At 37.6% G+C, this 23,267-nt stretch overlaps 2 non-coding genes and 1 pseudogene across 2 annotated transcripts; all 3 read right to left on the bottom strand.

Moving 5' to 3' along the window:
- Window positions 1-4,853: 4,853 nt before the first annotated feature.
- Window positions 4,854-14,293, bottom strand: LOC127010566 (large subunit ribosomal RNA; annotated as a pseudogene).
- A 402-nt stretch (window positions 14,294-14,695) lies between these two features.
- Window positions 14,696-14,874, bottom strand: LOC127010587 (5.8S ribosomal RNA). Its single transcript, XR_007763319.1, has one exon. It is a non-coding gene; the product is annotated as a 5.8S ribosomal RNA (ribosomal RNA).
- Window positions 14,875-16,079: 1,205 nt separating this feature from the next.
- Window positions 16,080-18,074, bottom strand: LOC127010523 (small subunit ribosomal RNA). Its single transcript, XR_007763279.1, has one exon. It is a non-coding gene; the product is annotated as a small subunit ribosomal RNA (ribosomal RNA).
- Between the last annotated feature and the right edge of the window lie 5,193 nt (window positions 18,075-23,267).

Below are 23,267 nucleotides of genomic sequence, written 5' to 3'. Positions count from 1 at the left end.
ATATAGTATTGACAAAATCATAAGTTTGACCAATACGAGGAGAGGTCCGCCAACGACCACCTCCCTATAGGTGTTTTTGGACACGCTGTCTCCCATTCGACTGCTTACTATACTAGGGGCTACCCGCTCCGTATGATATTCTCTCATATAACAAGAGAATGCAAGAAATATTCGTATTTTATGAATATAATCCATTTATTTTTCAATATCCATACGTTTTACTTAGTTTTTTGTACGGTATTGACAAAATCCTATGCATTTGCATAAGATTTATTTTGCCACAATTTATAGTACTAGTGCCGCCCTCACTAGGTATAAATATCTCATTTCGCTAGTAGTGTATGGGCAAATTCTACTAGCTATTCTCATAAATATGTCACTTATATGCCATATCTATACAATTCATGCACTTTTATATGTATATTTGCTATATTATACATTATTATGCCTTATAGGTATTATACCTATAAGCCACATCCATACGATTGCTTAATATAAATATATGTATAATTTTTTATACATATTTTTTTTTTATTTATGTATGGTTTTTTATTCATATCCATATACTGTATTCAATTTTATATGGATATGATTGGCGTTTTATATAGTATTGACAAAATCATAAGTTTGACCAATACGAGGAGAGGTCCGCCAACGACCACCTCCCTATAGGTGTTTTTGGACACGCTGTCTCCCATTCGACTGCTTACTATACTAGGGGCTACCCGCTCCGTATGATATTCTCTCATATAACAAGAGAATGCAAGAAATATTCGTATTTTATGAATATAATCCATTTATTTTTCAATATCCATACGTTTTACTTAGTTTTTTGTACGGTATTGACAAAATCCTATGCATTTGCATAAGATTTATTTTGCCACAATTTATAGTACTAGTGCCGCCCTCACTAGGTATAAATATCTCATTTCGCTAGTAGTGTATGGGCAAATTCTACTAGCTATTCTCATAAATATGTCACTTATATGCCATATCTATACAATTCATGCACTTTTATATGTATATTTGCTATATTATACATTATTATGCCTTATAGGTATTATACCTATAAGCCACATCCATACGATTGCTTAATATAAATATATGTATAATTTTTTATACATATTTTTTTTTATTTATGTATGGTTTTTTATTCATATCCATATACTGTATTCACTTTTATATGGATATGATTGGCGTTTTATATAGTATTGACAAAATCATAAGTTTGACCAATACGAGGAGAGGTCCGCCAACGACCACCTCCCTATAGGTGTTTTTGGACACGCTGTCTCCCATTCGACTGCTTACTATACTAGGGGCTACCCGCTCCGTATGATATTCTCTCATATAACAAGAGAATGCAAGAAATATTCGTATTTTATGAATATAATCCATTTATTTTTCAATATCCATACGTTTTACTTAGTTTTTTGTACGGTATTGACAAAATCCTATGCATTTGCATAAGATTTATTTTGCCAATATTTATAGTACTAGTGCCGCCCTCACTAGGTATAAATATCTCATTTCGCTAGTAGTGTATGGGCAAATTCTACTAGCTATTCTCATAAATATGTCACTTATATGCCATATCTATACAATTCATGCACTTTTATATGTATATTTGCTATATTATACATTATTATGCCTTATAGGTATTATACCTATAAGCCACATCCATACGATTGCTTAATATAAATATATGTATAATTTTTTATACATATTTTTTTTTATTTATGTATGGTTTTTTATTCATATCCATATACTGTATTCACTTTTATATGGATATGATTGGCGTTTTATATAGTATTGACAAAATCATAAGTTTGACCAATACGAGGAGAGGTCCGCCAACGACCACCTCCCTATAGGTGTTTTTGGACACGCTGTCTCCCATTCGACTGCTTACTATACTAGGGGCTGCCCGCTCCGTATGATATTCTCTCGTATAACAAGAGAATGCAAGAAATATTCGTATTTTATGAATATAATCCATTTATTTTTCAATATCCATACGTTTTACTTAGTTTTTTGTACGGTATTGACAAAATCCTATGCATTTGCATAAGATTTATTTTGCCACAATTTATAGTACTAGTGCCGCCCTCACTAGGTATAAATATCTCATTTCGCTAGTAGTGTATGGGCAAATTCTACTAGCTATTCTCATAAATGCCTTCTTTATGCCATATCTATACAATTTATGCACTTTTATATGTATATTTGCTAATATTATACATTATTATGCCTTATAGGTATTATACCTATAAGCCATATACATACGATTTCATTTTTTTATTTATATATGGTTTTGTATTTATAACCATATACCGTATTTACTTTTATAAGGATATGATTGGCGTTTTATATAGTATTGACAAAATTATAAGTTTGACAAACACTTTTTTAAGTCTTTTAGTTAAAATTGTCATTTTTAATTGACTATCTAAACACTAGATATATTTGCACATGGAGCAAAGAGTATAAAAATTGGTCGCGTCACTAATAATATCGCGATACATTTTTACTACCATCAAAATACCACATACGTTTATATGTCCTCTTTATTTAATTTGGTTTCTAAACCTCAGGAATAGTTTTAATTATATGTGCGCTCTAAGTTGAATGAATTTCTTGAATCTCTTTACTTGAATTTCTAAGACTTAAAAATATTTATAAATAGATGTCCTATTGCATAATATTTTTTTATCGCTTCACTTATAAAATAACGATCCTGCCTTTCTACCTTTGAATAAACATTCATATAAACATGGAGAAAAAAACGTTCGCGTCACTAACAGTATGTGACGATAAAATTTTGCTAACATTCAAAGGAACATATTTTTATATGTCAACTCTTAGTTGAATTGGTCTATTGCTTAAGATTCTAGACCTTAGGAATATTTTTATATTATATGTTTGCCAATCTTCGCGTCACTAAAAAGATGACGATTCATATTGTTATTATTAGATGGTCGAGTTGTACTTATATTGATATGTTAATCAAATTGGTCTCTTACTTGAAAATCTAGACCTTAGGAATATTTTTATATTATATGTTTGCCAATCTTCGCGTCACTAATAAGATGACGATTCATATTGTTATTATTAGATGGTCGAGTTGTACTTATATTGATATGTTAATCAAATTGGTCTCTTACTTGAAAATCTAGACCTTAGGAATATTTGTATATTATATGTTTGCCAATCTTCGCGTCAGTAATAAGATGACGATTCATATTGTTATTATTAGATGGTCGAGTTGTACTTATATTGATATGTTAATCAAATTGGTCTCTTACTTGAAAATCTAGACCTTAGGAATATTTTTATATTATATGTTTGCCAATCTTCGCGTCACTAATAAGATGACGATTCATATTATTATTAGATGGTCGAGTTGTACTTATATTGATATGTTAATCAAATTGGTCTCTTACTTGAAAATCTAGACCTTAGGAATATTTTTATATTATATGTTTGCCAATCTTCGCGTCACTAATAAGATGACGATTCATATTGTTATTATTAGATGGTCGAGTTGTACTTATATTGATATGTTAATCAAATTGGTCTCTTACTTGAAAATCTAGACCTTAGGAATATTTTTATATTATATGTTTGCCAATCTTCGCGTCACTAATAAGATGACGATTCATATTGTTATTATTAGATGGTCGAGTTGTACTTATATTGATATGTTAATCAAATTGGTCTCTTACTTGAAAATCTAGACCTTAGGAATATTTTTATATTATATGTTTGCCAATCTTCGCGTCACTAATAAGATGACGATTCATATTGTTATTATTAGATGGTCGAGTTGTACTTATATTGATATGTTAATCAAATTGGTCTCTTACTTGAAAATCTAGACCTTAGGAATATTTTTATATTATATGTTTGCCAATCTTCGCGTCACTAATAAGATGACGATTCATATTATTATTAGATGGTCGAGTTGTACTTATATTGATATGTTAATCAAATTGGTCTCTTACTTGAAAATCTAGACCTTAGGAATATTTTTATATTATATGTTTGCCAATCTTCGCGTCACTAATAAGATGACGATTCATATTGTTATTATTAGATGGTCGAGTTGTACTTATATTGATATGTTAATCAAATTGGTCTCTTACTTGAAAATCTAGACCTTAGGAATATTTTTATATTATATGTTTGCCAATCTTCGCGTCACTAATAAGATGACGATTCATATTGTTATTATTAGATGGTCGAGTTGTACTTATATTGATATGTTAATCAAATTGGTCTCTTACTTGAAAATCTAGACCTTAGGAATATTTTTATATTATTTGTTTGCCAATCTTCGCGTCACTAATAAGATGACGATTCATATTGTTATTATTAGATGGTCGAGTTGTACTTATATTGATATGTTAATCAAATTGGTCTCTTACTTGAAAATCTAGACCTTAGGAATATTTTTATATTATATGTTTGCCAATCTTCGCGTCACTAATAAGATGACGATTCATATTATTATTAGATGGTCGAGTTGTACTTATATTGATATGTTAATCAAATTGGTCTCTTACTTGAAAATCTAGACCTTAGGAATATTTTTATATTATATGTTTGCCAATCTTCGCGTCACTAATAAGATGACGATTCATATTGTTATTATTAGATGGTCGAGTTGTACTTATATTGATATGTTAATCAAATTGGTCTCTTACTTGAAAATCTAGACCTTAGGAATGTAATATATAAAGGATTAAAAATTCGCCACAAAGCCAAGCAAACAATCAATGCATACAAATAGATTGTTGGTTGAACTTTATATAAGAAGTTCAACACAACAAATAAATTATGCAATTTTATTATCGAATCATCAAGCAAAGGATAAGCTTCAGTGGATCGCAGTATGGCAGCTGCTCAACCACTTACAACACCTTGCCTGTTACAAAAGTCGTTTACAATTGATTCTAGGCTTTGTCATTGTATTAAATAATGCTTTTATATGTAACTAGCGCGGCATCAGGTGATCAAAGATCCTCCCAATTTACTATGTTACAAATTACATTGGCATCACATCCATTGTCGTTTAAAAAGTAAATTATAAACTTTAAATGGTTTAGAAGCCATACAATGCAAATTGCCCCTTATTTATCATTGCAGTCCAGCACGGATACGACCTTAGAGGCGTTCAGGCATAATCCAACGGACGTAGCGTCATACCACTGTTCGCTCGAACAAGTATTGTGCCATTGGTCCGTACCTGCGGTTCCTCTCGTACTACGCAGGAATGCTGTCGCAACAACGTTTTGTCATTAGTAGGGTAAAACTAACCTGTCTCACGACGGTCTAAACCCAGCTCACGTTCCCTTGCATGGGTGAACAATCCAACGCTTGGTGAATTTTGCTTCACAATGATAGGAAGAGCCGACATCGAAGGATCAAAAAGCGACGTCGCTATGAACGCTTGGCCGCCACAAGCCAGTTATCCCTATGGTAACTTTTCTGACACCTCTTGTTAAAAACTCTTTAAACCAAAAGGATCGATAGGCCGAGCTTTTGCTGTCCCTGTGTGTACTGAACACCGAGATCAAGTCAGCATTTGCCCTTTTGCTCTATGTGTGGTTTCTGTCCGCACTGAGCTGGCCTTGGGACACCTCCGTTATTATTTGAGAGATATACCGCCCCAGTCAAACTCCCTACCTGGCAATGTCCTTGAATTGGATCATACCTGAGTAATTGGAGTTATACCAAATTTTCAAATCAAAAATACATAAATGCACCGTTTTATTAAAGAATTTGTTTGCGATTATATAACAAACTCGTGATACTTTGATCAAGAAGCTTGCATCAAAACCCAATACCATAAGATATAATAAATATATCCGTATAATGGCTAGGAAATGATACACGTTCCATTTAATCAAGTAAGTAAGGAAACAATAAGAGTAGTGGTATTTCATTGGCGATACCAAACCGAGGTCTAATATCTCCCACTTATTCTACACCTCTTATGTCTCCTTACACTGCCAGATTAGAGTCAAGCTCAAAAGGGTCTTCTTTCCCCGCTAATTATTCCAAGCCCGTTCCCTTGGCTGTGGTTTCGCTAGATAGTAGATAGGGACAGGTGTGTCTCGGATCCCTCCGAACTTATTTAACGTGACGTGTTCCGCACTGAAGGGATTACAGCCACGGCATTCTAATATACCCACAAGGGAGTATATAATGCAAGGGTCTGGGTTAAGCGCCAAACCAACGCCCTGGACTAGAAGCTATAGCTATGTACATAGCAACCACCCCAGTAGCAATTTAAGTACTTGCTTGTCGGGCAAGCACTCCCCCTTGCATAGGGGCGAGATCTATCTAAAATCTCTACTGTTCTTTGGGTCGCAGCACCCGAGTTGTATTAACGCAACATCCACGTCGAGCCCGGGGACTCTACCCGCGATATAGGTGTCAACCACAGCCACCACGAAACTCCCACTAGGGGGCCGACCTCAATGAGTAGCCTTGGAGAACCACTCAACCCGTGGCACCGAAATTTCAGGCTCGGTGGGCCTCACCCCTTCAGCTCCGACAAGCTCGGATGGGGCAACCATGTCATATTAGTCGCCTCCTACGACAAGCAATGACAAGCTGTGGCAGTATTCTTCGCCGTTGCCACACGGCAAGGGGGTTTTGGGACTATTGTCCCGGCGCCTGCGGTTCATCCCTCGTCGCTTCCATCCTACGCCTCGAGAAGGCAGCATCAGCAAAAGCTCCTAGGAGACGCATCCGTTCTGGGGTCTCGACTACTCCTGCGACGTTCCATCGTTCTTGGACTCGAACAATGCCAAGGGCATCCAAGTCACGCAAATCGCTATAGAGGCGGCACTCACATAGTACGTGAAGCCAGTCCTCACTCTCCTCTCCACATGAGCATGCGGTTGTGGTGCTGAGGGTTCTACCATGGAGGAAAGCGTTGAACGACCCGTGTCCTGTCAGCAAGAATCCGGCTCTTAAGGTGAAGACAAAGTCCTTCCTCTTGTAGACGAACGCTGCCTCTGGGAAAAACTGGCGAGTCACAAAACCGTGAGCCGCTTGGTCCCATCTGAGTTGCCACTCATTTAGCAGACATTCGTCTAGCAGAGCCATCTTGGATTTCCAGTCCAACACAGACAAGTCCTGTCCATAGAGCCAGTCGCTCTCGTCCAGGGGAACGTGCTTTCTGAGCTTAAACTTCACTGCCATCCTGTGAGCATCTAAATCCATTGGAGGAGCACCAGCAAGCACCTGCAGTGCCACCGTGGACACTGTGCGGCATACCGGTAGGCATCCTAATAGGATGGTCCTCTGGCACGAGGTGAGGAGTCTTAAGGACTTGCCCTTGCTCGCCGCCTTGTACCAGACCGAGGCACCGAAGAGTGCACAGGGGACCATGAGTCCGCTGTATATCGTCCTCTTAGCACGGGAGCTGAGCCCCCAATCGACTCGGAGCACCCGTGCTAGCCCTCCGGCAACTCCAGCCAGCCGATCTCTGAGAGCAGAGATATGCGGGAGAAAGCTCATCCGCTCGCCGACTAAGATGCCAAGGTACCGGCATTTGGTGACGTATGGCAGGCTTGCTCCAGCAAACCGTACCGTCGGTCTCCTAGTGTCTGAAAGATTCCCTTTCAGCAACATGATTGCCGTCTTGCTGGTTGACACACTCACTCCAACCTCAGCTCCCCAGGCTCCCACGATGTCCATCAACTGCTCACCCTTTCGCTCCAGATCGGCACGGGAATTCCCATCGACGAAAAGTAGCAAGTCATCTGCAAACGCGCTCAGAGCACAATGTGGCTCCAGGCGCTGAAGCAGCACATCCATCAGTAGGTTCCAAATAAATGGACCACTGACGGACCCTTGCGGGCAGCCCCGTGTAACCGACACTGTGGCCGCTTCGTAACTGCTGATGATACTGGCACTTCGACCGGAGAAATAACTTTTCCACAAGTCTATCTCTCGACAGCCGACGTCGATAAGCCGATCCAGCACCGCGTTCCACTCAACATTGTCGAAGGCACCCTTGAAATCAACAAAGATTCCCAGCACCCTCCTCTCGCGGCTGGTGGAAACGGTGTTTTTAGCGTGCATCCACGCATCCTCAACGCAGCGTCCAGGCCGAAATCCAAATTGCCATCTGCAGCCATCCGGTAGCACATCCTTCAGTCGATTCACCATGATCCCTTCCAGCACCTTTCCGAACACTGGCAAAAGGCATATGCCACGATAAGAGGCAGGATCGCTCCTGTCCTTATCTGGCCCCTTTACCAGCGGTATCACTCTCGGGTGTTTCCACTCGGCAGGAAAATATCCTTCCGAGAGGCATCGAGAGTACAACTTCGTCAGGTGCTGAGGGATAGCACGCCATACCTCCTTGACGATCCCACCCGTGATGCCGTCCATTCCCGGCGATCGCCGGCTTCTCAGCTTCGCGACGCTGGTTGCCACCTCGAAGGCTTCGAGGGTCGGTGGAGCAGCAGGAGTTATACCCTCACGCACTGTGGATTCCGCAACAGGGAAGAAGTTGCGGAGGAGTATATCTGCGCAGTCGTGCCATGTCGTAAGTAGCGCGCCGTTCGACCTAAGACATCCAAGATCGGTTGTCTTTTTCCGGCCTCGGCATATTCGGTAGGCGTGCCCCCATGGATCATCCTTGTGCCGTCCCACGAAGTCCCGCCAGTTTTGTTCCTTTGTCATCAGGATAAGCTTCTTATACTGGCCTGAGGCAAGCCTTAATCCAGCGGCAAGTCGCTCAACATCGCCGGTGCCACTCCGACGAGCTGCCTGCAGCCTGCGCCTCAGTCTCCTGACCTCTTGGCGCTTGGTACTCAGTTCAGGATTCCACCATATTACGTTTCCCCTTGCTGCAGGTATCCTGCGCCCTATTACCCTGTCGCACACTTCGTGTACGATGGAGCGAAGGGCTGACACATGATCATCCAACGGCGATTCCTCCAGTTCCTCGAGACATTCAGCTACATCCCTTAGTTCTACTCTGAATCTTCGCCAACTTGCATTGGAGAGCCTCCATTGCGGTACCGGAGCTAGGCTCTCAACAGTACTGCTTGGATCTGGAGTAACCTCAACAGTGATGATGTTGTGGTCACTCAGCTCCCAGAAGTCAACTCTCCATTCGTATGTTGCCCACACACGCGCTGCTTCGTTGGTGAAGGTCACGTCGATATCACTTCTGGAGCGGTGATTATCGAACGTGAACACCTGGCTGGCCGTATTAAGCACACAGACACCGCTTGCGATGATCCACTCGTCCATGTGCTGTCCCCGTTCGCGATTCAGACGGTCTCCAGAGTTAGCTGGAGTTTTGCTGAACCACATCGGGGAAACCGCATTCGCATCAAGTCCGAGGATTGTCGGTGTCCTGCTGGCTAGCAGCAGAACCGTATCCAGGTAGTCAGTGTAGGGCTGCAGGGCAGCTGAGTACTGGCAGTATACGGAGGACAGAAAAATGGTGCCGTATTTTCCTGTGACACTCACGCACACTCCATAATCCGTCGTCAATGTCTCGATGGGCATGCAGATGGCAGACGGGTCGTCCACGATGATGGCAGCTTTCTTCCTTTTGTCAGCGAAGATTCTCATGCCTCCAGGGAGTCCAGTGAGACGCTTGCCTGCGTCCACATAGGGCTCCTGAATGAGTGCGAACAGGTGGCCAGCATCTCTCATCCGCTTTGCAAGCTCGATGACAGCGCAACGGCCTCGACCACAATTCGCTTGGATGAAGCTGAACATGTTAATGTCTAGCTTGCACCCTGGCTAGCACAGCGCTATATATCGGGCATCCACCCGAGAGCATATAGTGCCCCGAGGGTAGCCCTTTATGGCGGCAGTTACGGCAGTCCACCGCATTTTTGCACTTCGCCGCGACGTGGTCGTTGTGTCCGCACTGGCGGCAGACCTGGTTTTCTCTAGCGTACCGACACTCGCTGACTTTGTGGTCAAAACCAAGGCATCGGTGGCACGCATAGGTGCGCACTTGAGAGCGGCAGCGGTAAGAGAACCACTTGATATACACCCTCCCGCTTTCGAGAACGGCCAACGCCTGATCATCTACTTCCAGCGTCACGTTTATAGTGGCGCTGTTAGCTGCTGACCAGGGCTTGGTCGCCAGGACTACCGCCTTCTGGAACTCCTTCAGCGACATCTCCTCGAAGTTTTTCTCTTTTAACTCCATCATGAACTCATCCGGCGTCACAGTGGTGTCCACATCCTGTACCGTCACCCTGGGTTTTGCGGCAGTGTTTTTGGACACCTTAAGGCCCACCTCAGCGAATTTTGCGGAGGCAACGATTTTCGACATCTCCGCCTGCGATGGCGTGCGAATAATCGCGCCGCCCCGCTTCAACTCTCGCACCTCATGCACTCTGACGCCCAAAGCAGGCGCTACCTCTTTGCGGACCTTGTCCGCAATTTGCCTCCCTGATAAGGCCGGATCATCACATGCAACGACTGCCGACCAGGTCTCCCGGATTTTCCGCGGTGCGGCTACAGGGGCATAGGGGGCGACAGGGGCAGCAGGTGAGGCGATAAGGTGCGCGCCTCTAGCAGCGGCGGCTGCGTATGAGACGGCCGAGGCAACCGGTGTCTGCTTCTTAAGGCGGTCCTCAAGCACTCCAATCCGTATAAGGAGGGCTGCAACAACCTCCTCGTAGCGGTTGGCTACGGACTGCACCTTCACATTTGTGGCCGGGTTGGCATAGGAGACCATGAACATCCTACCGATCTCCGATCGGATGTCCCCCATCTCGGCAGCGACGGCACCATTACCTCTCCACTCCCTATCCGAGAAGGATTTTAGAGGACTGGCTGGTGCAACGAAGGTCTTCTCGTGTTCAGCATAGGATGCAGCAGCGGCGGGGGCTGCGGGAGCGGCAGGGGCTGCGGCAAGGGCAGCGACAGGGGCAGCGGCAGCGGCAGCAGCAGGGGCAGCGGCAGCGGCAGCGGCAGGGGCTGTCGCAGTGTCAGCGGCAGTTGCATCCAGTGCCATCAACTTGCACCTAGAGGCGTCCCTCAGCGGCGCTTTATTGCGCTTACCTCTGGGTCGTCCTCTGCCCCCACTGCTTCCCCTACTACTAGCACTCTCACTGCCAGAATCTCCAACATCCATTTTGGGTGGCGCCATCCGCCGGTTATCGGCAGTTCCAACCCAAAAGCTTTTCCACCAAGGACTTACCCCTTTATTATCAGCTGGTCGGAAAGCTCTATCAGCTGATCAGCTGATAAAAGTTTAGCGATGACACAAACCGCACAGCTGTTTTAGGCAAAATGTGCCTAAATAAGCCTAACGCCTCTCTCAAGAGAGCGCCTCTCTCGTGACACACGTGGCGCAATGGAAAATTTCCAATGGGAAAAACCCAATTTCACCCGGTTTCACCACTTTTACACAGGGAAAACACGCGCACTGGGTTCGCAGGCACAAAACACGAATTTTCGTGCTGTTTCTAGCTTCGTATCTGGTCTCTATCAGTCAATATTGGCTACACTCGCGGAGCGTACGGAAAACACGTCTGTTCGCACGAGCAATCTAACACCGACTGTGAGTAGATAGGGACAGTAGGAATCTCGTTAATCCATTCATGCGCGTCACTAATTAGATGACGAGGCATTTGGCTACCTTAAGAGAGTCATAGTTACTCCCGCCGTTGACCCGCGCTTACTTGAATTTCTTCACTTTGACATTCAGAGCACTGGGCAGAAATCACATTGTGTCAACACCCGCTAGGGCCATCACAATGCTTTGTTTTAATTAGACAGTCGGATTCCCCAAGTCCGTGCCAGTTCTGAATTGATTGTTAATTGATAATCGTTATAATTAATAAGAACTAATTGGTTTAACCCAATTAGTATTCTTAAAAATTTTAGCAAGAAAGTTCCACAATTGGCTACGTAACTAAACTATCCGGGGAACAAGTAACTAACATAAATGCTAGAAACTCTATTTACCCAGAACGAGCACATAAACCATGTTATTGTTTCCCAATCAAGCCCGACTATCTCAATCTTCAGAGCCAATCCTTATCCCGAAGTTACGGATCTAATTTGCCGACTTCCCTTACCTACATTATTCTATCGACTAGAGACTCTTCACCTTGGAGACCAGCTGCGGATATTGGTACGGCCTGTTGAGAAGTTTGCGTGTCCCCACCATAAATTTTCAAGGTCCGAGGAGAAAATATCGACACAACAGTATATGTCATGCTCTTCTAGCCCATCTACCATATCTCTCTGCGAAAGACTTCCATGGTAGTACGGCTATAAAACAGAAAAGAAAACTCTTCCGATATCTCTCGACGGCTTCTTTATGGTCGTTCCTGTTGCCAGGATGAGCACGAGGCCCATATTTAATAACAAACGGATACTCAACAGGTTACGGAATTGGAACCGTATTCCCTTTCGTTCAAAATTATTCAAGTATATTAATTTAGCTAGATTTTATATAATATATATATTTGTTTGGCATTTGTATTTTACTTGAACATTTTCGGCTTTCGCCTTGAACTTAGGACCGACTAACTCGTGATCAACCACTGTTCACACGAAACCCTTCTCCACTTCAGTCCTCCAAGGTCTCATTCGATTATTTGCTACTACCACCAAGATCTGTACCAATGGCAGCTCCATGCAGGCTTACGCCAAACACTTCTACGCATACCATTGTACCTTCCTACTCACTAAAGTTTCAAAATTTATATTACAAGTAATATAAATCATCTACTTTAGCGGTAATGTATAGGTATACAACTTAAGCGCCATCCATTTTAAGGGCTAGTTGCTTCGGCAGGTGAGTTGTTACACACTCCTTAGCGGATTTCGACTTCCATGATCACCGTCCTGCTGTTTTAAGCAACCAACGCCTTTCATGGTATCTGCATGAGTTGTTAATTTGGGCACCGTAACATTACGTTTGGTTCATCCCACAGCGCCAGTTCTGCTTACCAAAAGTGGCCCACTGGGCACATTATATCATAACCTTGAACTTCATATCAAGAAAGTTAAGGTTCTTACCCATTTAAAGTTTGAGAATAGGTTAAGATCGTTTCGACCCTAAGGCCTCTAATCATTCGCTTTACCAGATAAGATTATTTTATATAATATTAAAATGCACCAGCTATCCTGAGGGAAACTTCGGAAGGAACCAGCTACTAGATGGTTCGATTGGTCTTTCGCCCCTATACTCAATTCTGACAATCGATTTGCACGTCAGAACTGTTTCGGTCTTCCATCAGGGTTTCCCCTGACTTCAACCTGATCAAGTATAGTTCACCATCTTTCGGGTCACAGCATATATGCTCAAGGTACGTTCCAGTTAGAGGCATAAATAATATAAATATCATTATACATAACTATATAGAACGCCCCGGGATTGTGTTAATTAGCTATAAATAGTTAAAAAACTAATCCCATTATTAGTCAAGTTAATTACGCTATTAGGTTTATATCCCAATAACTTGCACATATGTTAGACTCCTTGGTCCGTGTTTCAAGACGGGTCCCGAAGGTATCCTGAATCTTTCGCATTGTTAATCCTACAAGTGCATATAATAAACACAAAAATCAATGATAATTATGCCATTATATAATTCCGAAAAATTAACGCACTGTATTCATATAAATCTATCAGCACTTTATCAAATTAATAACATTTATTCTGTGTTAAAATGCAAGCAAATTAATTTGAATAAACTATAAGTTATATTTTATGATAAATTTGGTATGCTAATAGATTACAATGTCCTTATATGGAAAAAATGCACACTATTATCATAATATTGTTTAAATATTACAATTCTAATGATGAATTTTCCATAACGGATATTCAGGTTCATCGGGCTTAACCTCTAAGCAGTTTCACGTACTGTTTAACTCTCTATTCAGAGTTCTTTTCAACTTTCCCTCACGGTACTTGTTTACTATCGGTCTCATGGTTATATTTAGTTTTAGATGGAGTTTACCACCCACTTAGTGCTGCACTATCAAGCAACACGACTCTTTGGAAACATCATCTAGTAATCATTAACGTTATACGGGCCTGGCACCCTCTATGGGTAAATGGCCTCATTTAAGAAGGACTTAAATCGTTAATTTCTCATACTAGAATATTGACGCTCCATACACTGCATCTCACATTTGCCATATAGACAAAGTGACTTAGTGCTGAACTGATTTCTTTTCGCTCGCCGCTACTAAGAAAATCCTTGTTAGTTTCTTTTCCTCCCCTAATTAATATGCTTAAATTCAGGGGGTAGTCCCATATGAGTTGAGGTTGTGTATAACTTTTATATGCAATTAATTCTTTATATATAATGATAAAACATTTTATTAAATTCGTTATATTAATAATATCTGTATATAAATGGCATTTGTTTGATTTAACGAATCAACGAAGAACAATAATATTGTCAACGGTTTTCTATTTTCTAATCATTAATAAGAGACAATTCTAGATAAATTTTTATGCTAGACATTTCTCAGTATCATTTGATTGAAAAAGAAAATATTTCTCTTCGTTTTTCACATTCAAATTATTTACTAATGTGAGATAATGTTTTTCATATATTTTTTAATATTATGAATAAAATAATTAAATTATTATTATCCAATAATATACCATATGCTTATAAAATTTCATTATAAAATTTGTATAAGCAACTTAATTAGCATAGTCTTACAACCCTCAACCATATGTAGTCCAAGCAGCACTATAAAATTAATTAAAGTACATAACAGCATGGACTGCGATATGCGTTCAAAATGTCGATGTTCATGTGTCCTGCAGTTCACACGATGACGCACAGTTTGCTGCGTTCTTCATCGACCCATGAGCCGAGTGATCCACCGCTTAGAGTTTTATAAATTGGTTTCTTAATTTTGTCAAATATGTTTTTATTGAAAGAAATTAAAAATACACCATTTTACTGGCATATATCAATTCCTTCAATAAATTTATTTTTATACCTAAAACGAATGCTGCTAAATGTCTTAGTTTTATATAACCAATATATATCAAAGTATTTCTTTTTAAATTGCATTTATTGTAAATAAATATATATATATATATATATTAATACTTTTTTAGCGATATAAATTGAAATTTATATAAAACATTAACCTGTATAAAACCAGGTACAACATTGTACATTTTAGGTTGTTGCATTATCCAATGTATGCGCATAACTGAGATGAACAATACATATCGCAACGCGTGTATATTATGGTCCATATACACACAGTATTTTAATTGTGTTTATATACAATAATAATTTAATATTATTATTTTAATAATTCGATTTGCTTGTTCGAATTTTTATTTGTTTGTTTTGGCTGCTTATTATTTCTCTCATATGTATTAAATACAATATATAATTTTAATATTTGCATTATTTCGATTTGCTTGTTCGAAATTTCATTTGATCTATATTAGATCATATACATTTTGGCAATTCATATTTTATTTGTATTACTATAATGTATTTATTATAATATAAACAAATATTTTATTAACGGTAAGGATATACAATAATAATTTAATATTATTATTTTAATAATTCGATTTGCTTGTTCGAATTTTTATTTGTTTGCTTTGGCTGCTTATTATTTCTCTCATATGTATTAAATACAATATATAATTTTAATATTTGCATTATTTCGATTTGCTTGTTCGAAATTTTATTTGATCTATATTAGATCTCATATACATTTTGGCAATTCATATTTTATTTGTATTATTATAATGTATTTATTATAATATAAACAAATATTTTATTAACGGTAAGGATATACAATAATAATTTAATATTATTATTTTAATAATTCGATTTGCTTGTTCGAATTTTTATTTGTTTGCTTTGGCTGCTTATTAATTTCTCTCATATGTATTAAATACAATATATAATTTTAATATTTGCATTATTTCGATTTGCTTGTTCGAAATTTCATTTGATCTATAATAGATCTCATATACATTTTGGCAATTCATATTTTATTTGTAATACTATAATGTATTTATTATAATATAAACAAATATTTTATTAACGGTAAGGATATTAAAACATTAATGATCCTTCCGCAGGTTCACCTACGGAAACCTTGTTACGACTTTTACTTCCTCTAAATAATCAAGTTCGGTCAACTTTTGCGAAACAACCGTAACACGCAAGGCGTCACAGTGATCACGTCCGGAGACCTCACTAAATAATTCAATCGGTAGTAGCGACGGGCGGTGTGTACAAAGGGCAGGGACGTAATCAATGCGAGTTAATGACTCACACTTACTGGGAATTCCAAGTTCATGTGAACAGTTTCAGTTCACAATCCCAAGCATGAAAGTGGTTCAGCGGTTTACCCGGACCTCTCGGTCTAGGAAATACACGTTGATACTTTCATTGTAGCGCGCGTGCAGCCCAGGACATCTAAGGGCATCACAGACCTGTTATTGCTCAATCTCATTATTGCTAGACGCAATTTGTCCATTTAAGAAGCTAGTGTCCTTATAATGGGACAAACCAACAGGTACGGCTCCACTTATATAAACACATTCAAACACAATAAACATTTTACTGCCACCATGAATGAAGGCTATATAAGCTTCAACACCATAATCCTGAAGATATCTATTTAATATATTTGAGTCTCGTTCGTTATCGGAATTAACCAGACAAATCACTCCACGAACTAAGAACGGCCATGCACCACCACCCATAGATTCGAGAAAGAGCTATCAATCTGTCTTACACACTTATGTTCGGACCTGGTAAGTTTTCCCGTGTTGAGTCAAATTAAGCCGCAGGCTCCACTCCTGGTGGTGCCCTTCCGTCAATTCCTTTAAGTTTCAGCTTTGCAACCATACTTCCCCCGGAGCCCAAAAGCTTTGGTTTCCCGGGAAGCGACTGAGAGAGCCATAAAAGTAGCTACACCCAATTGCTAGCTGGCATCGTTTATGGTTAGAACTAGGGCGGTATCTGATCGCCTTCGAACCTCTAACTTTCGTTCTTGATTAATGAAAACATCTTTGGCAAATGCTTTCGCTTAAGTTAGTCTTACGACGGTCCAAGAATTTCACCTCTCGCGTCGTAATACTAATGCCCCCAAACTGCTTCTATTAATCATTACCTCTTGATCTGAAAACCAATGAAAGCAGAACAGAGGTCTTATTTCATTATCCCATGCACAGAATATTCAGGCATTTGAAGCCTGCTTTAAGCACTCTAATTTGTTCAAAGTAATTGTACCGGCCCACAATAACACTCGTTTAAGAGCACTAATGCAGGTTTTTAAATAGGAGGAACATATGAAAAAATACAAGTATCTAAGCACATGTAAGAACTCCACCGGTAATACGCTTACATACATAAAGGTATAGTACTAACCACAATTGTAAGTTGTACTACCCGTATGAAGCACAAGTTCAACTACGAACGTTTTAACCGCAACAACTTTAATATACGCTATTGGAGCTGGAATTACCGCGGCTGCTGGCACCAGACTTGCCCTCCAATTGGTCCTTGTTAAAGGATTTAAAGTGTACTCATTCCAATTACAGGGCCTCGGATATGAGTCCTGTATTGTTATTTTTCGTCACTACCTCCCCGAGCTGGGAGTGGGTAATTTACGCGCCTGCTGCCTTCCTTAGATGTGGTAGCCGTTTCTCAGGCTCCCTCTCCGGAATCGAACCCTGATTCCCCGTTACCCGTTGCAACCATGGTAGTCCTAGATACTACCATCAAAAGTTGATAGGGCAGACATTTGAAAGATCTGTCGTCGGTACAAGACCATACGATCTGCATGTTATCTAGAGTTCAACCAATATAACGATCTTGCGATCGCTTGGTTTTAGCCTAATAAAAGCACATGTTCCATAAGGTTCATGTTTTAATTGCATGTATTAGCTCTAGAATTACCACAGTTATCCAAGTAACTGTTAACGATCTAAGGAACCATAACTGATATAATGAGCCTTTTGCGGTTTCACTTTTAATTCGTGTGTACTTAGACATGCATGGCTTAATCTTTGAGACAAGCATATAACTACTGGCAGGATCAACCAGAATAATGTTTTTATTCATATTTCATTCATATTTTTTGAATAGAAATTAGCAATATATATGTTGTTATAGATTTTATTTCTATCGAATACGGCCATTTTTATATAGCATTCGTATACGTTTGTTTTCCAATTTATACTTGTTTCGCCACTAATAATAACAAGTTTTTATTGATGTCAAAAAGAATCATATTCTTTATAAACACAATATTTATTTTTCATATATTTTCTTTATATATGCACATTTCATTCTAAAATATCATTTTTGTTCGACATACATAATATATTGTATCCACACATGTACAATTTTTGTTTAACCAATATAAGATATTGAGTTAATCATTTGTATTTTGACGATAAATTTAAAATTTATCTATATATATCCATATAAGTCTCTGGTAATATATAAAATAGAACCGAGTGTATATATATAATTATTACTACTATATTTATTTCTTAAATAATATATACTTATATATTATTTATATATATACTCTTTATTATATATTATATAATTTCTTAAATAACTCTCTTAATAGCTATTTTTTATTATCAACAATATAAGTTGATATTAATATTGAAAATGTATTCATAATTACATTTTTATATTTCTTTGGTAGACTTTTATGTACTATTATTATTTAATAATACACATATAATATAAATCATGTTAGCCTACCTCCTAAAATTAACGATAAAATTCGGAAACAATTTGTTATTCTATGTACAATAGAAACTTGGCCTTTGTTTCAACGTTATTATCTTTGGGCTTAAAATATTAACCGCGGAGCCAAGTCTCGTATTCAAATAAATGAATAAAGAAACAAATTTGACGGATAATATCTTCTCTACTGACATATGTCAATAGCAGACGGCCGGCCCATTGACCATCCTATAGTAGTTTTTGGACACGCTGTCTCCCATTCGGGTATATTCAATTTACTTTGCCACTCACCCATATAGTGTTCTCTTATATAATAAGACAACGCACTTTTATATTCATTATATGGATATATTGCCTTCCTCATATTTGCCACACCACCTATAGTAGTTTTTGGACACGCTGTCTCCCATTCGGGTATATTCAATTTACTTTGCCACTCACCCATATAGTGTTCTCTTATATAATAAGAAAACGCACTTTTATTTTCATTATATGGATATATTGCCTTCCTCATATTTGCCACACCACCTATAGTAGTTTTTGGACACGCTGTCTCCCATTCGGGTATATTCAATTTACTTTGCCACTCACCCATATAGTGTTCTCTTATATAATAAGAAAACGCACTTTTATTTTCATTATATGGATATATTGCCTTCCTCATATTTGCCACACCACCTATAGTAGTTTTTGGACACGCTGTCTCCCATTCGGGTATATTCAATTCTCTTTGCCACTCACCCTTATAGTATTCTCTTATTTAATAAGAATACTAAAATACTTCTCATATTATAGATGTAATCTATTAACTTCTCAATATCCATACGGTTTATGTATGGTATTGACAAAATCCTATGCATTTGCATAAGATTTATTTTGCCACAATTTATAGTACTAGTGCCGCCCTCACTAGGTATAAATATCTCATTTCGCTAGTAGTGTATGGGCAAATTCTACTAGCTATTCTCATAAATATGTCACTTATATGCCATATCTATACAATTCATGCACTTTTATATGTATATTTGCTATATTATACATTATTATGCCTTATAGGTATTATACCTATAAGCCACATCCATACGATTGCTTAATATAAATATATGTATAATTTTTTATACATATTTTTTTTTTATTTATGTATGGTTTTTTATTCATATCCATATACTGTATTCACTTTTATATGGATATGATTGGCGTTTTATATAGTATTGACAAAATCATAAGTTTGACCAATACGAGGAGAGGTCCGCCAACGACCACCTCCCTATAGGTGTTTTTGGACACGCTGTCTCCCATTCGACTGCTTACTATACTAGGGGCTACCCGCTCCGTATGATATTCTCTCATATAACAAGAGAATGCAAGAAATATTCGTATTTTATGAATATAATCCATTTATTTTTCAATATCCATACGTTTTACTTAGTTTTTTGTACGGTATTGACAAAATCCTATGCATTTGCATAAGATTTATTTTGCCACAATTTATAGTACTAGTGCCGCCCTCACTAGGTATAAATATCTCATTTCGCTAGTAGTGTATGGGGAAATTCTACTAGCTATTCTCATAAATATGTCACTTATATGCCATATCTATACAATTCATGCACTTTTATATGTATATTTGCTATATTATACATTATTATGCCTTATAGGTATTATACCTATAAGCCACATCCATACGATTGCTTAATATAAATATATGTATAATTTTTTATACATATTTTTTTTTTATTTATGTATGGTTTTTTATTCATATCCATATACTGTATTCAATTTTATATGGATATGATTGGCGTTTTATATAGTATTGACAAAATCATAAGTTTGACCAATACGAGGAGAGGTCCGCCAACGACCACCTCCCTATAGGTGTTTTTGGACACGCTGTCTCCCATTCGACTGCTTACTATACTAGGGGCTACCCGCTCCGTATGATATTCTCTCATATAACAAGAGAATGCAAGAAATATTCGTATTTTATGAATATAATCCATTTATTTTTCAATATCCATACGTTTTACTTAGTTTTTTGTACGGTATTGACAAAATCCTATGCATTTGCATAAGATTTATTTTGCCACAATTTATAGTACTAGTGCCGCCCTCACTAGGTATAAATATCTCATTTCGCTAGTAGTGTATGGGCAAATTCTACTAGCTATTCTCATAAATATGTCACTTATATGCCATATCTATACAATTCATGCACTTTTATATGTATATTTGCTATATTATACATTATTATGCCTTATAGGTATTATACCTATAAGCCACATCCATACGATTGCTTAATATAAATATATGTATAATTTTTTATACATATTTTTTTTTATTTATGTATGGTTTTTTATTCATATCCATATACTGTATTCACTTTTATATGGATATGATTGGCGTTTTATATAGTATTGACAAAATCATAAGTTTGACCAATACGAGGAGAGGTCCGCCAACGACCACCTCCCTATAGGTGTTTTTGGACACGCTGTCTCCCATTCGACTGCTTACTATACTAGGGGCTGCCCGCTCCGTATGATATTCTCTCGTATAACAAGAGAATGCAAGAAATATTCGTATTTTATGAATATAATCCATTTATTTTTCAATATCCATACGTTTTACTTAGTTTTTTGTACGGTATTGACAAAATCCTATGCATTTGCATAAGATTTATTTTGCCACAATTTATAGTACTAGTGCCGCCCTCACTAGGTATAAATATCTCATTTCGCTAGTAGTGTATGGGCAAATTCTACTAGCTATTCTCATAAATGCCTTCTTTATGCCATATCTATACAATTTATGCACTTTTATATGTATATTTGCTAATATTATACATTATTATGCCTTATAGGTATTATACCTATAAGCCATATACATACGATTTCATTTTTTTATTTATATATGGTTTTGTATTTATAACCATATACCGCATTTACTTTTATAAGGATATGATTGGCGTTTTATATAGTATTGACAAAATTATAAGTTTGACAAACACTTTTTTAAGTCTTTTAGTTAAAATTGTCATTTTTAATTGACTATCTAAACACTAGATATATTTGCACATGGAGCAAAGAGTATAAAAATTGGTCGCGTCACTAATAATATCGCGATACATTTTTACTACCATCAAAATACCACATACGTTTATATGTCCTCTTTATTTAATTTGGTTTCTAAACCTCAGGAATAGTTTTAATTATATGTGCGCTCTAAGTTGAATGAATTTCTTGAATCTCTTTACTTGAATTTCTAAGACTTAAAAATATTTATAAATAGATGTCCTATTGCATAATATTTTTTTATCGCTTCACTTATAAAATAACGATCCTGCCTTTCTACCTTTGAATAAACATTCATATAAACATGGAGAAAAAAACGTTCGCGTCACTAACAGTATGTGACGATAAAATTTTGCTAACATTAAAAGGAACATATTTTTATATGTCAACTCTTAGTTGAATTGGTCTATTGCTTAAGATTCTAGACCTTAGGAATATTTTTATATTATATGTTTGCCAATCTTCGCGTCACTAAAAAGATGACGATTCATATTGTTATTATTAGATGGTCGAGTTGTACTTATATTGATATGTTAATCAAATTGGTCTCTTACTTGAAAATCTAGACCTTAGGAATATTTTTATATTATATGTTTGCCAATCTTCGCGTCACTAATAAGATGACGATTCATATTGTTATTATTAGATGGTCGAGTTGTACTTATATTGATATGTTAATCAAATTGGTCTCTTACTTGAAAATCTAGACCTTAGGAATATTTGTATATTATATGTTTGCCAATCTTCGCGTCAGTAATAAGATGACGATTCATATTGTTATTATTAGATGGTCGAGTTGTACTTATATTGATATGTTAATCAAATTGGTCTCTTACTTGAAAATCTAGACCTTAGGAATATTTTTATATTATATGTTTGCCAATCTTCGCGTCACTAATAAGATGACGATTCATATTGTTATTATTAGATGGTCGAGTTGTACTTATATTGATATGTTAATCAAATTGGTCTCTTACTTGAAAATCTAGACCTTAGGAATATTTTTATATTATATGTTTGCCAATCTTCGCGTCACTAATAAGATGACGATTCATATTGTTATTATTAGATGGTCGAGTTGTACTTATATTGATATGTTAATCAAATTGGTCTCTTACTTGAAAATCTAGACCTTAGGAATATTTTTATATTATATGTTTGCCAATCTTCGCGTCACTAATAAGATGACGATTCATATTGTTATTATTAGATGGTCGAGTTGTACTTATATTGATATGTTAATCAAATTGGTCTCTTACTTGAAAATCTAGACCTTAGGAATATTTTTATATTATATGTTTGCCAATCTTCGCGTCACTAATAAGATGACGATTCATATTGTTATTATTAGATGGTCGAGTTGTACTTATATTGATATGTTAATCAAATTGGTCTCTTACTTGAAAATCTAGACCTTAGGAATATTTTTATATTATATGTTTGCCAATCTTCGCGTCACTAATAA

Source organism: Drosophila biarmipes, chromosome X, assembly GCF_025231255.1.
Source record: "Drosophila biarmipes strain raj3 chromosome X, RU_DBia_V1.1, whole genome shotgun sequence".
Classification (NCBI taxonomy): domain Eukaryota; kingdom Metazoa; phylum Arthropoda; class Insecta; order Diptera; family Drosophilidae; genus Drosophila; species Drosophila biarmipes.
This window is presented reverse-complemented; position numbering and strand designations above follow the sequence as displayed.